General features: G+C 45.9%; 1 protein-coding gene and 1 long non-coding RNA gene across 2 annotated transcripts in view; both read right to left on the reverse strand.

The window, feature by feature from the left end:
• The window catches only part of NCOA4 (nuclear receptor coactivator 4), a 30,623-nt gene extending 27,709 nt beyond the window's left edge, over positions 1-2,914 (reverse strand). The window contains exon 1 of the mRNA XM_060126753.1: positions 2,824-2,914. The gene's annotated coding sequence lies outside the window, so the exon portion shown is untranslated. The remainder of the gene's footprint in view (positions 1-2,823) is intronic.
• Positions 2,915-4,761: 1,847 nt separating this feature from the next.
• Positions 4,762-16,022, reverse strand: part of LOC132507590 (uncharacterized) — a 36,168-nt gene continuing 24,907 nt past the window's right edge. The window contains exon 2 of the long non-coding RNA XR_009536226.1: positions 4,762-5,290. This is a non-coding gene — a long non-coding RNA (uncharacterized LOC132507590). The remainder of the gene's footprint in view (positions 5,291-16,022) is intronic.

A 16,022-nucleotide genomic window follows, 5' to 3' on the forward strand; every position in this document is an offset into this window, starting at 1 on the left:
AACATCTTTATTGGAGTATAATTGCTTTACAATGTTAATTTCTGCTGTATAACAAAGTGAATCAGCTATCTGTATACATATATCCCCATATCCCCTCCCTCTTGCGCCTCCCTCCCACCCTCCCTATTCCACCCCTCTAGGTGGTCACAAAGCACCGAGCTGATCTCCCTGTGCTATGCAGCTGCTTCCCACTAGCTATCTATTTTTACATTTGGTAGTGTATATATGTCAATGCTACTCTCTCACTTCATCCCAACTTACCCTTCCCCCTCTCCGTGTCCTCAAGTCCATACCCTACGTCTGCATCTCTATTCCCGTCTTCTTGCCCCTAGGTTCATCAGAACTTTTTTTTTTTTAGATTCCATATATGTGTTAGCATACTGTATTTTTCTCTTTCTGACTTACTCTGTATGACAGACTCTAGGTCCATCCAACTCATTACAAATAACTCAATATCGTTTCTTTTTATGGTTGAGTAATATTCCATTGTATATATGTGCCACATCTTCTTTATCCATTCATCTGTCAATGGACACTTAGGTTGCTCCCATGTCCTGGCTATTGTAAACAGTGCTGCAATGAACATTGTGGTACATGTCTCTTTTTGAACTATGGTTTTCTCACGGTATACGTCCAGTAGTGGGATTGCTGGGTCATATGGTAGTTCTATTTTTAGTTTTTTAAGGAACCTCCATACTGTTCTCCATAGTGGCTGTATCAATTTACATTCCCACCAATAGTGAAAGAGGGTTCTCTTTCCTCCACACCCTCTCCAGCATTTATTGTTTGTATATTTCTTGATGATGGCCATTCTGACTGGTGGGAGGTAATACCTCATTGTGGTTTTGACTTGCATTTCTCTAATGATTAGTGATGTATCAACACAATTTTAAAAACAGAGAAACTAAAGCTTGACAAGGTTAGATATATTACCTACAGTCACAGGATTCCAAGTAAAAGAACCAAGATTTAATGCCAGATGAGTCTAAGGTCTCCAACCACACAATGTATGTTGAAGGGATCATTTAGGTGTCAAGATTTTATGATCTCTTTTTATTCATTCAACAAATATTTATTGAGTGTCTAAGCTGACACATACTGTGATAGTCCCCAAGGACACAATGGTAAACTTGCCATCTAGAGGAAAATTTGTGCCATTGAGTCACCGAAAACTAAGAAAATAAGAAAACTTTGAAATAGACTGCGATTTAGAAGTCCACCAGCAGCAACCACTGCTCTGAATGCCTTCCAGTGTGCCAACACTTATCTGGGAGGGAAACTAGCCAGGAAGCTAGTGGGGGAGGGATATGTATCAGAATCGCCTGTGCAGTTTTATGAAGCCCCTACACAGGCTACTGAGATTCTGACACAGCTAAACCGACTGAATCTTAATAAAATGTGGGTGGGGTGGGGAAACCTATGTAATTCTAAAATAAGATACCTCCTCCCTCTTTGAGAATCACATCTTACTTTCCCTGCATAGCTCACCAGGCTTCTCCACTTTTGAAATACCTCTTTTCCCAAAAGTAATAATATAATTGTAGAAGTTTATTTAAACACAAAATACAGTTATCATAAAACCTTAGACCACTAGGTTTTCCCTGGGGACCCAAGGACAATAGAAAAGGAGGAAAGAATATTAAAATGTAAGAAATGTTACCGTGCTAGACTTTACATATACCATCTCACTTACTTAACAAATCTGCAAGCTAGCAAACTGTCAAAATGCAAACCAAGTGACATGCACCACACCCCCCATCTCCATTGCAGCATTTGGGTGCGTCTTCCTCAAAGGCTCTGAGGTTATTTAAAGTTCAGAAATGTCACATTAGTACCCTGTGCAGAAATGAGCCAGCTATGATCACCTGCCCCGTTCTCACCCAGGAAGTAACTCAATAGTCCCTACAACCGTATTTCCATATTACCAAGTAGGTGGTTCAAACAGTTATGCTATGGTGAACCTTACCCTGATTAGAAAACAACACAAAATGGTACGGTGAAAAAAGCTCTGCCTTTGGGGTCAAACAGACACTAGCACTCCGCCTTCTGCCATTCTTGATCGCATCACCCCTGTTACATCATGTGACACTTAAGACTATATGATCATTGTTGTTCCTGCCACAAGAATTCAGTTCCATGAAAATAAGGGCTGTGCCCATTTTCTTTCATCGCTATATCCTCAACACCCTTAACATATAGGCACTGAATTAAATAATTGTTGGTGGAATGAGTCAATGAACTAGCAAGCCTCGCTTTTCTCATCTGTAAAAAGGAGATAATGGAACTACCTCTCGGGACTGTTAGGAGAACTACAAGCACTTTACGGCAAGTGACGCTGTGTTGGCAGGTAGAGGGCCGAGAAAAACGTTATCTTCTTCGCGTTTCCACCCAACAGGCTAGGAATGTATATACTCTGGGTCCGGTCGGGAAAACAGGCCCCTCCTTGCTCCAAGTGACCCCGGCGAGAGGGAGCAAAAACTTGGAGCTGTCACAGCCGGGGCCGGGGGGCGGGCGGGCAGACAGCCGTTGGTGGTCCCCAAGCCAGAGTGTCTAAGGACGAAGGGAGAACAGGCCGGGCGGGGAGAAAGAGGTGGCCCTCAGGCCGAGAGTCGAGGGCCAGAGAGAGGAAGGCAGGCCCAGGCCGGCGGGCAGGCAGGAGAAGGCCGCCCTCGAGGCAAGTGGGTCGAGGGAGAGGCCGGCCTCGAAAGGCAGCCCGAGACAGGCCCGGGCCGGTCCGCTACGCGGCCATGGCGCCCCAGACCGACCCGCGGCGTTGAGATAGGGAGGAGGCACGCCCGCCCCGCTAGCCCCTCCGGTACTTACCACCTCCGAGTGCAGCTCCGGGCGTTCTGAGGAGACCTTAGCGGACAGAGGCACTGCCCGACACAAGCCAAGGGCCTAAAGGCAGACTTCTCGCGAGAACACAACCTTCCTCCACGCCTCTTACCAAATGTTTGACAGTCTCGCGAGATCTCAAGTCGAGTCGGCCCAAGGTCCTTGACCACCCTCCAGAGGGCGAGAGCGCCGGCGCACAAGTTTTCCTGGGCCATAGATCAGGGTCCTTTCGCCGTTTAGGAATAAATAAGATTAAATGAAAGAAACATTTGTCGAAGGCAGGCTCTGTAACGAGGACTATCCTAAGTGATTCTCTCACACCAGATGTCCTAACAAGGCAGATATTATTTAGGCTTAACGTACAGATGCAAAAATAAAAGTCAGAACACACAAAAGGACAAAGTATGATTCCATATATATGAGGTACCTACAACAGCCATATTTATAGAGACAGAAAATAGAATGGTGGTTGCCACAGACTTGGGGAAGGGAAGTTATTGTTTAATGAGTACAGAGTTTCTGTTTGGGATGATGCGAAGTTCTGGATATGGGTGGTGGTGATGGTCGCACAGCAATGGGAGTATACTAAATGCTGCTCAATTGTACACAAAAATGGTTAAAATGATAAATTTTATGTTATGTATATCTTGCCACAATTTTTTAAAATTCAGTAAATAAATAAATAAATGTCAAAGCCCAGGTTCCAAATTACACCATCTGACTTCAAAGCATTTTCTTGTTTGCACCGTATCACACACCACACAGTTTTCTGCACTCCATATTCCACCGTATCACACACCACACAGTTTTCTGCACTCCATATTCCACCACTCTGTACCTCCCCTCACGTTTTGGCATTAATTATCCATATTGGAATTTTATTTAGTTGTTTGTTTGTTTATTACCAGATGTTAAAATAAGAATCTTTCTTAGTTCTGACAGAAGTCCCCAATACTAGCTGCTAACTGCTCCCCAGATTTCCCATGAGTAGGATTTGCAAAGGAAATGATTGTAATTGGGTTTTATGCATCTCACCCAAGAATAACAAGGGGCAAGGCTATCTCAGCAGACAGCAACAGGAAACATAGGTTCAGATGCAGAAGCTAAAAGGGCTCTCATGGCCTGTGATTAGGAGCGGAGCTGTGGAGAAAGAGGAGCTGCAGGGAATATCAGAAAGGCCCACAAAAGCCTCATGAGGAAGTAAATCATCTTAAACACTGCCACAGGCAGACGGAGCCAAGATGGCATCACACTGTCCCTCATTCCCTCTTCAATTCAGAAGCAGATTCTGGATTGAGACTTCTTTTGTAACTAAAAGTGACCAAGGCACTTTTTTATTATCTTAGGGTGACCAAAATCCAGGACCTGCCTAGATTGCTCAACTAGTCCACATAGTATGTTTGCACAGGTGGGGTTAGGGGGCAGAGGGCAAATAAAGCTCTTTACTGATTGCCCATGGATTGTTCAACAGAAGGCTCTTTGCTTGTTTGTGATCTGTCATGTACACACACACCCAACTCTAAGCCCCAACAGAGCAGGGACCTGATCTCTCTGGTTCACTACTGTATCCCCAGGCCTAGAGCACTGCCAGGCACTCAGTAAGGACCTGTTGACTGAACAAATGTTCTGTAACACAGAAACAGCAAGAGATGATCAGCATTGTCACTGTTTTAAGTCCCTAAGTTTTGAGTACTGATACTGTAGCCCTGCACCCAAGCCATTCCCCATCTACAAGGCAGGACTCCTGGCCTCTTAACACCCCACTGGGCTGCAAGTGGGCTTAGAGGCACTTCTTCCAAGCTATCCTGCTCTAACCTGCTCTAACCTCAGGCAAACACAGATTTATATAAGGGACACAGCAGATACTCTCTGAAGAACAGGAAGGAAGGATAAACATGAAAACCTCAAAGAAAATAAAGGATCTGATTTCATCTTTAAGACACATTTATATTTTGAATTTTTCACCAGATAGTGGGACACTGGGGCAGCAAAGCACAGATCTATCAGAAGCAAGAGAAGCAGCAGTGCTCCCCTGAGTAAGGGATGCACAATGATCTATGGGAGTGGAGGGAAAATAACTTTTATTCATATTTATTTTTGTCTCCTTTAAATGTTTACATGCTTTATAATGTGTGTATTATCAATGCATACATAATGTATAAACTAAAAGTATACACATATTCAAGTGTTTGCTCAAAACACTTTTGACTGATAGGTGGGGTTACACAATCATAGACTATTAGAGGCCATAGGAGAATGACGCCTGGCCTGGGAGAACCTGGGCGCCCCCAGCAGGCTGGGAGCTCTGGGTCCATGAGAAGCACATTATAACACCCATCCACTGACAGCACAAGTCTTTTCTGGGTCCTCCTGTTCCACCACTGCATAGGTGCAGGTCTCCTTGTTGAAGATTATCTGGCACTTGTTTGTGTCATAATCCACAGGTACAGCAGCACTGTCATTGAGACAAGAACAAGGCCTGTTAGAAGGAATAGGCTGTCCAGCCTCCCCAGGGCCACCTTTGTGCTGGAAGCAGCCTGCACTCCAGGTGTCTGGGGTGCCCCTCACCTATTTAAGATCACCCCTTGTCTGGGAACCCCAAACTGCCACCTTCAGAAATCGGTACCCATATATATATAGGACCTAGACTATGAACACAGATCATCCCTGACATTGTTGGTAAATTCCATCCCGGGCACACAGGACCACAGCAACTTCCAACAGGCCCAGAGGCAGGTCTGGACTCCTCTGAGGCCAGGCAGCTTGCTTCAGCCTGGCTCTTCTTGTCCTCCCTGCTCAAGAAGTAGCCAGCAGTACTGCTGCTTGAATGTGGGAAGGGAATGGTTGTCCCAAGCCTGGCATAGAGGCTTGTTAAGTCAAGAGCTGGCTGAGCCAACAGAAACGAGTCACTCCAGGCAGGGACCATGGAGCCCTAGGAAAAGCTGATGAAAACTGGAAACAATCTCCCTGGGGAAAATCCACCCACACATTCTAGGGTGCCAACAATTTTAGGGCTCGTTGCCCCCTTGAAACCCAACTGTAAACCCCAGATTTAAATTGCCTGTCCCCAAGGTGTACACAGAACAGCCATCCCCAGGGCCATCTGTGACAATGTTTCCTTCCACAAGGTGACCCTTGACTTATTTTAACAAAAGAGGACATTGCAATTATCTTCCCAAAGGGTAATCAGGAAACCAAAGGGAAGACTGGAAGAAGCTTTTCCCAAGGCACCTGGGGTAGGTGCCCTGGGTAGTGGGGAGGCCAGAGCAGCCTGGGCCACCAACCTCAGCCTCGACTGCCACTAGGCAGCTTCATATCTGGACAACGGCCCCTAGGGCAGGGGTCCCCAACCCCCTGGCCAAGGACCAGTACTGGTCCGCGGCCTGTTAGCAACCGGGCCACACATCAGGAGGTGAGCGGTGGGCGAGCGAGTGAAGCTTCATCTGCGGCTCCCCATCGCTCGCATTACCGCCTGAACCATCCCCCACCACCCCGCCCCCCCCATGGAAAAGTTGTCCTCCACAAAACTGGTCCCTCGTGCTAAAAAGGTTGGGGACCACTGCCTTAGTGCAATGGGTTAAAAAATTCTCCCAGAGACATTTTAATCAAAACGTGTATTTTGGGATTCCCTGGTGGCGCAGTGGTTGAGAGTCCGCCTGCCGATGCAGGAGACACGGGTTCGTGCGCCGGTCCGGGAAGATCCCAAATGCCGCAGAGCGGCTGGGCCCGTGAGCCATGGCCGCTGAGCCTGCGCGTCCGGAGCCTGTGCTCCGCAACGGGAGAGGCCACAGCAGTGAGAGGCCCGCATACCACACACACACACACACACAAAAAACAAAAAAAAAAAAACGTGTATTCTGCTATCACAAAAAAGAAGTTCATGAGAGAAATTTCATAGGTGGCGAGATAATTATAGGGGAAAGGAGTTGGCGGCTCTGAGCAGAAAATATGACCCTTTCCTCCACGTGGAGCGCTGTGCTAAGTGGGATAGGCAACGTGGCAGGAAAGAGGGAAGGGGCTCTGTGGGCCCTGACTCGGAGTCAGTTACTGTCCCAGGCTTGAGGGACACATAACTGGCATAGAGAAGGCATCAAATCTGTTTTAAGTTAATGAATTTATATGCAGAATCTCATTTAACTAATTAAGTAATTTTTTTGGCCGCACTCGTGGCTTGCGGGATCTTAGTTCCCCGACCAGAGATTGAACCCAGACACTCAGCAGCGAAAGCGCCGAGTCCTAACCACTGGACCGCCAGGAGCCCCCTCATTTAATTCTCATATCCACCTGATGATCCCTATTTTACAGTGAGGAAACTGAGGCTCAGAGAGATTAAGAAACTTATACAGGGCACACAGCTGGTGTACAAAGGAATGGAGATTCAGACTCAGTTACATTGGCTCCAGCATCGAGCCTCTTCCCACTTCACTGTTTTCCACACTAGGTCCACGGGACCCCTAGAAGAGGGTCATATTGACGTGGCTGTGATGATGCATCACTGAGTGGGGTGGGAGGGTGTCAGATTCAGTTGACAAGGGTGCTTTGGCCACTCTGGAGGTGCACTCCGATGTCAGAGAGGAAGAGCTCACTAGGCCTTAACCTTGCTGATACAATCGCACTCCAGAGTCACATTGACACTCGATACAAAGACAATATCAAATTTCAGGAGCACAAAATCAAGGTTCAGTTGTAAGACACAGTGACCCAGCCAAGGCAATACCTGCAGACCTGCTTCGGGCAGCCAGACATGCAGTGTCTGGATCTGATATTCCTCTTGTTCCATTTAGCACTTAGCATGGGGCATGCTCAACAAATGTATTCAGAACTTTCCAGATACTTAAACTTCAGTAGCATTCAGATGTTCTAAGTCAAGTGCTTGTTCTTCTACTTCCTGCTGGTATCGTAAGACTCTCTGAGGCACTTGTTAAAATCCAAATTGCATGGCCTCCTATAAATTCTGATTCGGTAGATTTGGGGGTGGGCCCCAGGAATCTGTATTTCATCAAGCCTCTCAGAGGAGTCTGTGATCAGGCAAGTTTGGGAAACACTACTTTATGCCAATGCTTCTATCATCGAAGCCACTCCTGTTCTTGCAAAACACTATAGGGCCAAGGCTGATGTGAAGACATCAGATGGATGGGGGGGGCGGGGGAGTGGAGGTGGAGTGGCTGATTTGGATGTAACTATTGAGGAAACAGGGCCATGATGCAGATATTCTGTTTTATTGGCCCAAGTACCAGAACTTTGGAGTCCGCACTAACCCAGCAGAAAACATCTGTGCGACCTTTGGACTGACGTGAGTTAAACTTGAGCAGTGAAGCAACTTCGGGTTTAGAGTACAAGGCTCACTACAGATCATCCTTTACTCCCCACATCCATTCCCTCTGCCTGTGTTCAGAGCCACTCCTGTTCCTGCAAATTGCCACGGGCCAAGCAAGACTGCAGTGAAAACCAGCTCACTTCTAGAATAGCTTCAGACTACTGGGTACACTATCCTGTGTTCAGCAACCCATATGGATTTAGATATTTAATAATAAAGGTTATTTATCAAGATTCAAAAACAACTTAAAAGAAATAAGACTGAGGTAGAAGCAACCCATTAACAGACGCATGGATAAACAAAATGCGAGATATATAATATATATAATTTAATATAATTTTTTTTTACTTTTTAAGGCTGAATAATGTTCACTGTATATATAGTGAACATTATTCATCCCTAAAAAGGAAGGAAATTCTAAGACATGCTACAACATGAGTGATTCTAGAGGATGTTACATTGATATAAGCCAGTGTAGGGGTTCAGGACAAGCCTCCCCCAAATGTGCCACTTTTGCATGAGGATTTTTCTGAGCTAGAGGCAATAGACACCTTGCAGGTTCAAGAGAAACTACTGCCCCACTAACCACCTAGGTAGTATTAAATTAAGGATTCTTCCCAGAGAAGAGTTATTACCAGAGATAAATTTTATTTAAGTGACCCCGTTTATATGTCATGGTAAACATCTAATTACCAAACATATACTCTTATTCTTATCATCCTGTAAATGACTCTCCTGTCCTTGGAAGCCCCAAGGACACTAACATTATTGCTCTATGACTTTTCACTCACATTTTGCTTTTTCCCCAGTTTATTTTAGTAACTTGTATAGATCTTGTTCCTCTGCTAGATTATCTGAAGGTAGAAGCTTCAAATGTACCTCCTGGTACATTTGAGGGACTTACCATTTTATTAGTTTGCCCAGGCTGCCATAACAAAATACTTTAGACTGGGTTGCCTAAACAACAGAAATTTATTTTCTCACAATTCTGGAGGCTAGAAGTCTGAGATCAAGGCATTGTCAGGATTGGTTTCTTCTGAAGCCTCTCTCTTTGGCTTGTAGATATGGCTGTCTTCTCCCTGTGTCTTCATGTGGTCTTCCCTCTAAGCATATCTATGTCCTAATCTCCTCTTCTTATGAGGACACCAGTCACAATGGATTAGAGCCCAGCCTAATGATGACCTCATTTTACTTTAATTACCTCTTTAAAGCCCCTACCTCTAATACAGTCACTTTCTGAGGTACTGGGGCTTAGGATTTCAACATATGAATTTGAGGGTAACACAGTTCAACCCATAACACCATCTTATCCCCAAATGTTCCCCCTACAGCTTGCCACAGTGCCTAAAATTTCACCCTGTGTTTGCCTCTACACACAGACGCTCAGGCCTCTTAACCAATTGGCTCTCAAAGCTCTTCAGAGCTGGCCATGGTGATCCTTTCCAGTGCCATCCCCTACCTCCCCTAAAATAAGTCTTTGGGGTAACTCTCCTGCTCCCTTGAGGGGTTGCCTCCCCTCTCACCAGCGATGCCATAAAAGTGCTGTACACTTCTGCTTTCACCTATATGTTTAAACTGCCCGCTGCCGCCTCTGAGTTCCTGGAAGTCAGGGGCACATTCATCATGGTTCGTGGCCCCTCGGTTTCTTTTGAAACACAGAGTTTGAAGAATTTCACACGATGTGAGTCCCATTACACCAAAGTAGCATCTATGACTTGCTGTCCTAGCATCCTTGTCACAGATGTGTGACCTCAGTTCCACAATCAGACACATGGAGCAGGACCTCCTTACAGAGGATGCCTGGAAACTGCCATCACACAGAGTCCCCCAGGAACGATGGCGGGAGTGGATGCTGCTCCTAGGGCGAAGATGTCCAGAGTCCAGTGTGCAGTGTCAGTGGCATGAGCGGCAGTGACTATGACCAAAGGCAGTGAGGTCTTGCTGGAGCAGTGAGGTTTGGGGAGTCTATCTGGCCTCATGGCAACCAAGCCTATGTCTCTGGCCTTCCACAAAGCCTGTGAGCTGCCTGACATCTTTAATAAATTCCTTTCCTGCTCCCACAAACTACAGCAGGTTTGTTGTTTGCAACTAAGAACTTTGTGACCAAGTTAGTGACCATAACTTATTCCTGTCCATGTTCCTCCCAATGACTGACCCAGTGCCTGGCACTGAGCAGCCATGCAGGACAGAATCACACCTGGTAAAGAAGATGTGGCACATATATACAATAGAATATTACTCAGCCATGAAAAACAGTGAGGGCTTCCCTGGTGGCGCAGTGGTTGAGAGTCTGCCTACCGATGCAGGGGACACGGGTTCGTGCCCCGGTCCGGGAAGATCCCACATGCCGCGGAGTGGCTGGGCCCGTGAGCCATGGCCGCTGAGCCTGCGTGTCCGGAGCCTGTGCTCCGCAATAGGAGAGGCCACAGCAGTGAGAGGCCCGCGTACCACAAAAAAACAAACAAAAAAAGTACTAAAAGTAAAGTCAGATCAGGTCACTCCTGCAGCGGCTTCTCATCCTGCTCAGAGCCCAGGCTGGAGTCCTTCAGGGACTGTCAGCTCCTCCATGACCCTTGCCCCTTGCCCCTCTGGCCTTGTCTTCCCTACAGGCCACTCCCAGGCTCCATCCTGCTGGCCTCACTCTCCTTGCTAACCCCCAGACACCTCCAGATCTTTGCCCAAATGTCACCTTCTTAGGAGGTCCTTCCCTGAGTGACTTCAGACCATCTCACCCATAGGCCTGTCCTCACGCTCCCCTCCTCCCCACCTTCCCTGCTTTATTTCTCTGCGAGGCACTGATCATTGCCCCACCTAAGACACAGTTACCTGTTTGTCGTTGTCTGCCTCCCCCAGAGAGAATATCAGTTCCTTTACAGCTGGCACTTTAACTCTTTTGTTCATGGCTTTATTCCCACCACTCAGAAAAGTGCCCCGCACAGAGTAGGGCTCAACAATACGTGCTGAGGGACTGAATACCAAAAAAGTGCTTTCGCAATTCCTGACACCCAGCATGTCCTCTATAAATGGAGCCACAGCTGTGCTGCTGCTGTTGTATAAACCGAGAACGGTGATAACAGCCACCAGGCCTGCCATGAGATTTAAATTAAACGATGTATGTGGAAGGGGGTGTAGAAACCGTAAAGTGCTATGCAAATAGGGGGTGAGAGTTTTTATTACAAGGCTGTTTACTGATAAGCCTTTTACTCATTAGAGACTTTGTTCATTGTTTGGACCGATCCTTGGGTCTCAACAGAGCTCACAGCCTGTCACAGAATAACCACATACAGTTTAGTTTGTCCCCAACAGTGTGCAAAGATTCTGCTCCATGTTCTGCCTGTCCACCCTGCCGTCATAAATACGTGGCGAAGGGCATGCCTGCTCTCCACCTTGCCCCAGGAATGTGTGTCAGCCTCTTTCTCCACCCAAGTCACTACTGGCCTCTGGGGGCATTTGCCATGCCATCCCAGGCTCCAACTATCCAGAGAGAAAATATTTCATTACTCTCCTTTGAAATGGACTTTCAAGGCAAGGAGTGTTGTGCCAGCATATTTAAATTGCTGTTGTTAAAAAGGACAATGTGAAGACACTGTCGGGAAGCTGGCTTGCTTAGCAGACAGGTCTTTATGGAGAGTTTTGTCCTGCTGGGGTTGCAGTGTTCTAGGCTGTGAAGCTCTGCAGAGAAAGTTGGGTCTCTGGACAAATCCATTGCATGTTCTGATCTGTGAACACACAGGCTTGTACCAAACTCCCAAGAAGCCCATATACGAATGCTGACCTAACAAGGTCCTTTATCACACTGGGAAGCGCAAAAGGGAAAAGGAACTACACGTGTGGGGAGGCTGCCCTGTGGCAACACTCCAGTGGCCCAGTCAGAGGGGTTCCCTGTGAGGTCTCTAAGTATCCCTACTCTGCAGATGAGGACAGAAGGCCCTCTCACTATCCCACAGCTTGTAAATGGGAGTACCTGGAATGGAACTCAGATCTGCTGGCTCCCAACCTCACTCTCTCCTGTATCTCACTGCATCTGTTGGCCACAGTCTCTTCCTTTAGAAAATGCAGCCTGGGGAGCTGGGTGAGTGCAGAATCAGAGCAAGGAGATTTAGTGTAGAGGCTAAGACAGAAGTAGGTTCTAATCCAAGTTCTGCCTCCAAAACATGGGGCAAATTTCTTAACATCTCTGATCCTTATTTTCCTCATTTATTAAGTAGGTATGATGATCTCCACCTCAAAGGACTGGCCTGAAAAAATAATGAGCAATGTGTCTAAAGTGTTCAACCCAGTGCCAGATAAAGGGTGATGTCATCTTTTTTATTACAGAAGTATAGTTAATGTACAATATTATGTTAGTTTCAGGTGTACAACATAGTAATTCAACATTTAAATACATTACAAAACAATCACTACAATAAGTCTAGTAACCATCTGTCTCCATACAGTTATTACAGTTTTATTGACCATATTCCTTATGTTGTATATTACATCCCTTTGATTTATTTTATAACTGAAAGTTTGTAATTCTTAATCCCTTTCACCTGTTTCATCCAAGCCCCCACCTCCCTCCCCTCTGGTAACCACTGGTCTTTTCTCTGTATCTATGAGTCTGTTTTCTTTTCCTTTGTTCATTTGTTTTGCTTTTTCATATGTTCCACATATAAGTGAAATAATATGGTACTGGTCTTTCTCTGACTTATTTCACTTAGTGTAATACCCTCTAGATCCATCCATGTTGTTGCAAATGGCAAGATTTCATTCTTTTTCATGGCTGAGTAATATTCCATCATATACCACATCTTTTTTATCCATTCATCTATCAATGGACACTTAGGTTGCTTCCATATCTTGGCTATTGTAAATAATGCAGCAATGAACAGAGAGGTAAATATATCTTTTTGAGTTAATGTTTTCATTTTCTTCAGGTAAATACTCAGAAGTGGAATTATGGGATTGTATGGTAGTTCTATTTTTAATTTTGGGGGGAACTTCCACACTCTTTTCCATAGTCACTGTACCAATTTACATTTCCATCAACAGTGCACAAGGGTTTCCTTTTCTCCACATCCCAATCGATGCTTCTTATATGTTGCCTTTATGATGATAGCCATTCCGACAGGTGTAAGGTGATTTCTCATTGTGGTTTTGATTTGCATTTCCCTGATGATTAGTTGAGCCTCTTTTCATGTGGCTGTAGGCATCTGGTATGTCTTCTTTGGAAGCTTTTGCACAGCAAAGGAAACCATCAACAAAACAAAAAGGCAACCTACTGAATGGGAGAAGATAGTTGCAAACAATACATCCTATAATGGTTAATGTCCAAAATATATAAAGCTCTTAAGCAACTCAATTACAAAAAACCAAACAATCTGATTTAAAAATGGGCAGAGGATCTGAGCAGAAATTTTTCCAAAGAAGACATACAAGCGGCCAACAGACACACGTCATAGTTTTTAATAATGGCTGGTGCCACCAAGCAACAGCAGCTTGCCGCATCCTTCTCCCCTGGGAATCTGGTGGCCAACGCCTTCTCTACTCTGGGAAGTGTCAGTGATGCCCCGCCCAGTTCTCTCTCTGTAATGTCCCATATGCCTTAAGCTGGGGATGCTTCCAGGAGCCACAAGCATGAAGCCACACTTTTACTGGGAACTCACCCATCCCATCATGTGGTCTGTAGCTGGTGATTCTGGAGAAGAGAAGAGATGGAAGCAGCTACCTTCTATAGGTGGGTGATCTCCGTACACATAGGCTTTTACTTGCTAATTTCCTCTCAGAGGTAGCCTCAACTTCACATTTTATGAGATATCTCATAGTGAAATCTCATTATATGTGCTGGGTAAACACCTTTTCTGTGAGGTAAAAACCTTACTTCCCTATAGTTTGGTTCTTTTCTGTAATTTCACAGATGGGCCTTTGAGAAAAGGTGGGTAAAGTATTGGCACATGCAAGAGTTTTGATGTATTTGTTTGATAAATATTGGCTGAGTGCCTGTTTAATGTCTTCTGACTGTACAGCAAACATTTTAAGTCTTAATCCAGGATTATCTTATTTTCAGAGATACAGGTTTCTTTAACTTAACCCAGGGGGATTCATGTTTGCCAAACTGATAAATGGTTGGGGACTTCCCTGATGGTTCAGTGGTTAGGAATCAGCCTGCCAATGCAGGGGACACAGGTTCGAGCCCTGGTCTGGGAAGATCCCACGTGCCCGTGCGCCACAACTGCTGAGACTGCGCTCTAGAGCCCGCGAGCCACAGCTGCTGAAGCCCGTGTGCCTAGAGCCCGTGCTCTGCAACAAGAGAAGCCACCGCAATGAGAAGCCCGCGCACTGCAACAAAGAGTAGCCCCGCTTGCCGCAACGAAAGCCCGCATGCAGCAACAAAGACCCAACACAGCCAAAAATAAATAAATAAGAAATTGATAGATGGCTGGCCTTTTAACTAAATTAACATAGATTCCTGCCTGGAACGGGAGAGAGATGTTGCAAAAAGAAAAAAAAAAGCAACCACTGCTGGCTCTTTATGGGTATCCCAGTCAATTTTACAAGTGAGCCTTGAAAATGTTTCATTGTAACAAACTGTATTATATCTGTTAAACAGAAACTGTTGTAATGAGCAGAACTAGAGGGACCCTCCAAGGATTGTGTGCTTTGACTTTATGGACAAGGACTGAGACTGGGGGAGTCCAGTGACTAGCTAGTGAATTGCAGAGTTCAATGTCAGAGGGAGATGGCTAGAGTCTCAGGCGGCAGAGCAAAGGACAGATGAAGAATGAAAGTGGGTCACCTCAGGTCTATCTGAAGCATAGGAATAATAGGACCAGCCTGCTTATCTCCCAGGGTGATCGTGAAGACTGAGGGAACTGACAGATGGCAAGGAATAAATATAAAACACCCTATAAACTAGGCTTTTCTTGCTATAATCATAGCAAAGAATGTTCAGGACTTCCTGGTGGACAACTATTGGTCTAATTTTTAATCTCTTGGGATGAGCCATCTTTGAAGTGGGAAATATTGCTTTGCCAGCAGAAGCTCAGTCCTGCTGACATTTGATTGAGCAGGTGGTAATAGGAGAGAATATGCCATCCTCTATCACCACCTAAAACCTGATAGGCTGTTTTAAGATGGCCTTGGGAAACCAGGCTTTGAAATAGAGTCTCCATAATAGACATTGTTCCTGTAGATAATTTCTCATGGAGCCTATAGAGCCAGATAAGAATGATCAAGGCACATTTCCCGCTCAGTCTCAGCCACAGTCTTGTGTCTTCTAAGTTGCTTTTTCTGGGAATTTGGGCTACTGTGGTAAGAGGTGTGACCTCATCTGACTGCAGTTTGCGATACAAAGGAGGATGGACTCCAATGAGATGTCAGCCAGAGTGAGGTCCTCAGCACCCCACCTTCCACTGTGCCCACCCTAGCCCCACCTGGGGATCAGCCTTACAAGGCCCAAGCCCCAGATCTGCCCCATGGGCTGCTCAGCGTCCACAGAATCATACAGCCCTCTGTTGAGGCTGCTGCAGGGTGGGCTGCCCAGGATCAGGGTGGCCCCCACTCACCAGTCTTCAAGCTGATTACTTGTCTCCCATCTGTCACCCCTCCAATCCTTCTCCAGAGCCTTTCCAAACTGTCTGCACTTCTCTTAAACCTCCCACCCACCTGTGCCTCCTTCACACCCAGAAGATAATCTCACCTCTTATCTCACAGCCAACAGATGTGAGAACTGCTGCACTCACCCCTACACATTGACCTGCACCTTCTCCTATTCCTTCTCCTCTCCCTCCAGGTTCCTTTTCTGTACCACACTTGCCATCTATATTCCACACCCCCAACAGACACATGCCTTCCCAGGGACTTCCTCCAGCCTCCCTGGTGACAGGCAGGC

The sequence above is a fragment of the Lagenorhynchus albirostris genome, chromosome 16 (assembly GCF_949774975.1).
Source record: "Lagenorhynchus albirostris chromosome 16, mLagAlb1.1, whole genome shotgun sequence".
Lineage (NCBI taxonomy): Eukaryota > Metazoa > Chordata > Mammalia > Artiodactyla > Delphinidae > Lagenorhynchus > Lagenorhynchus albirostris.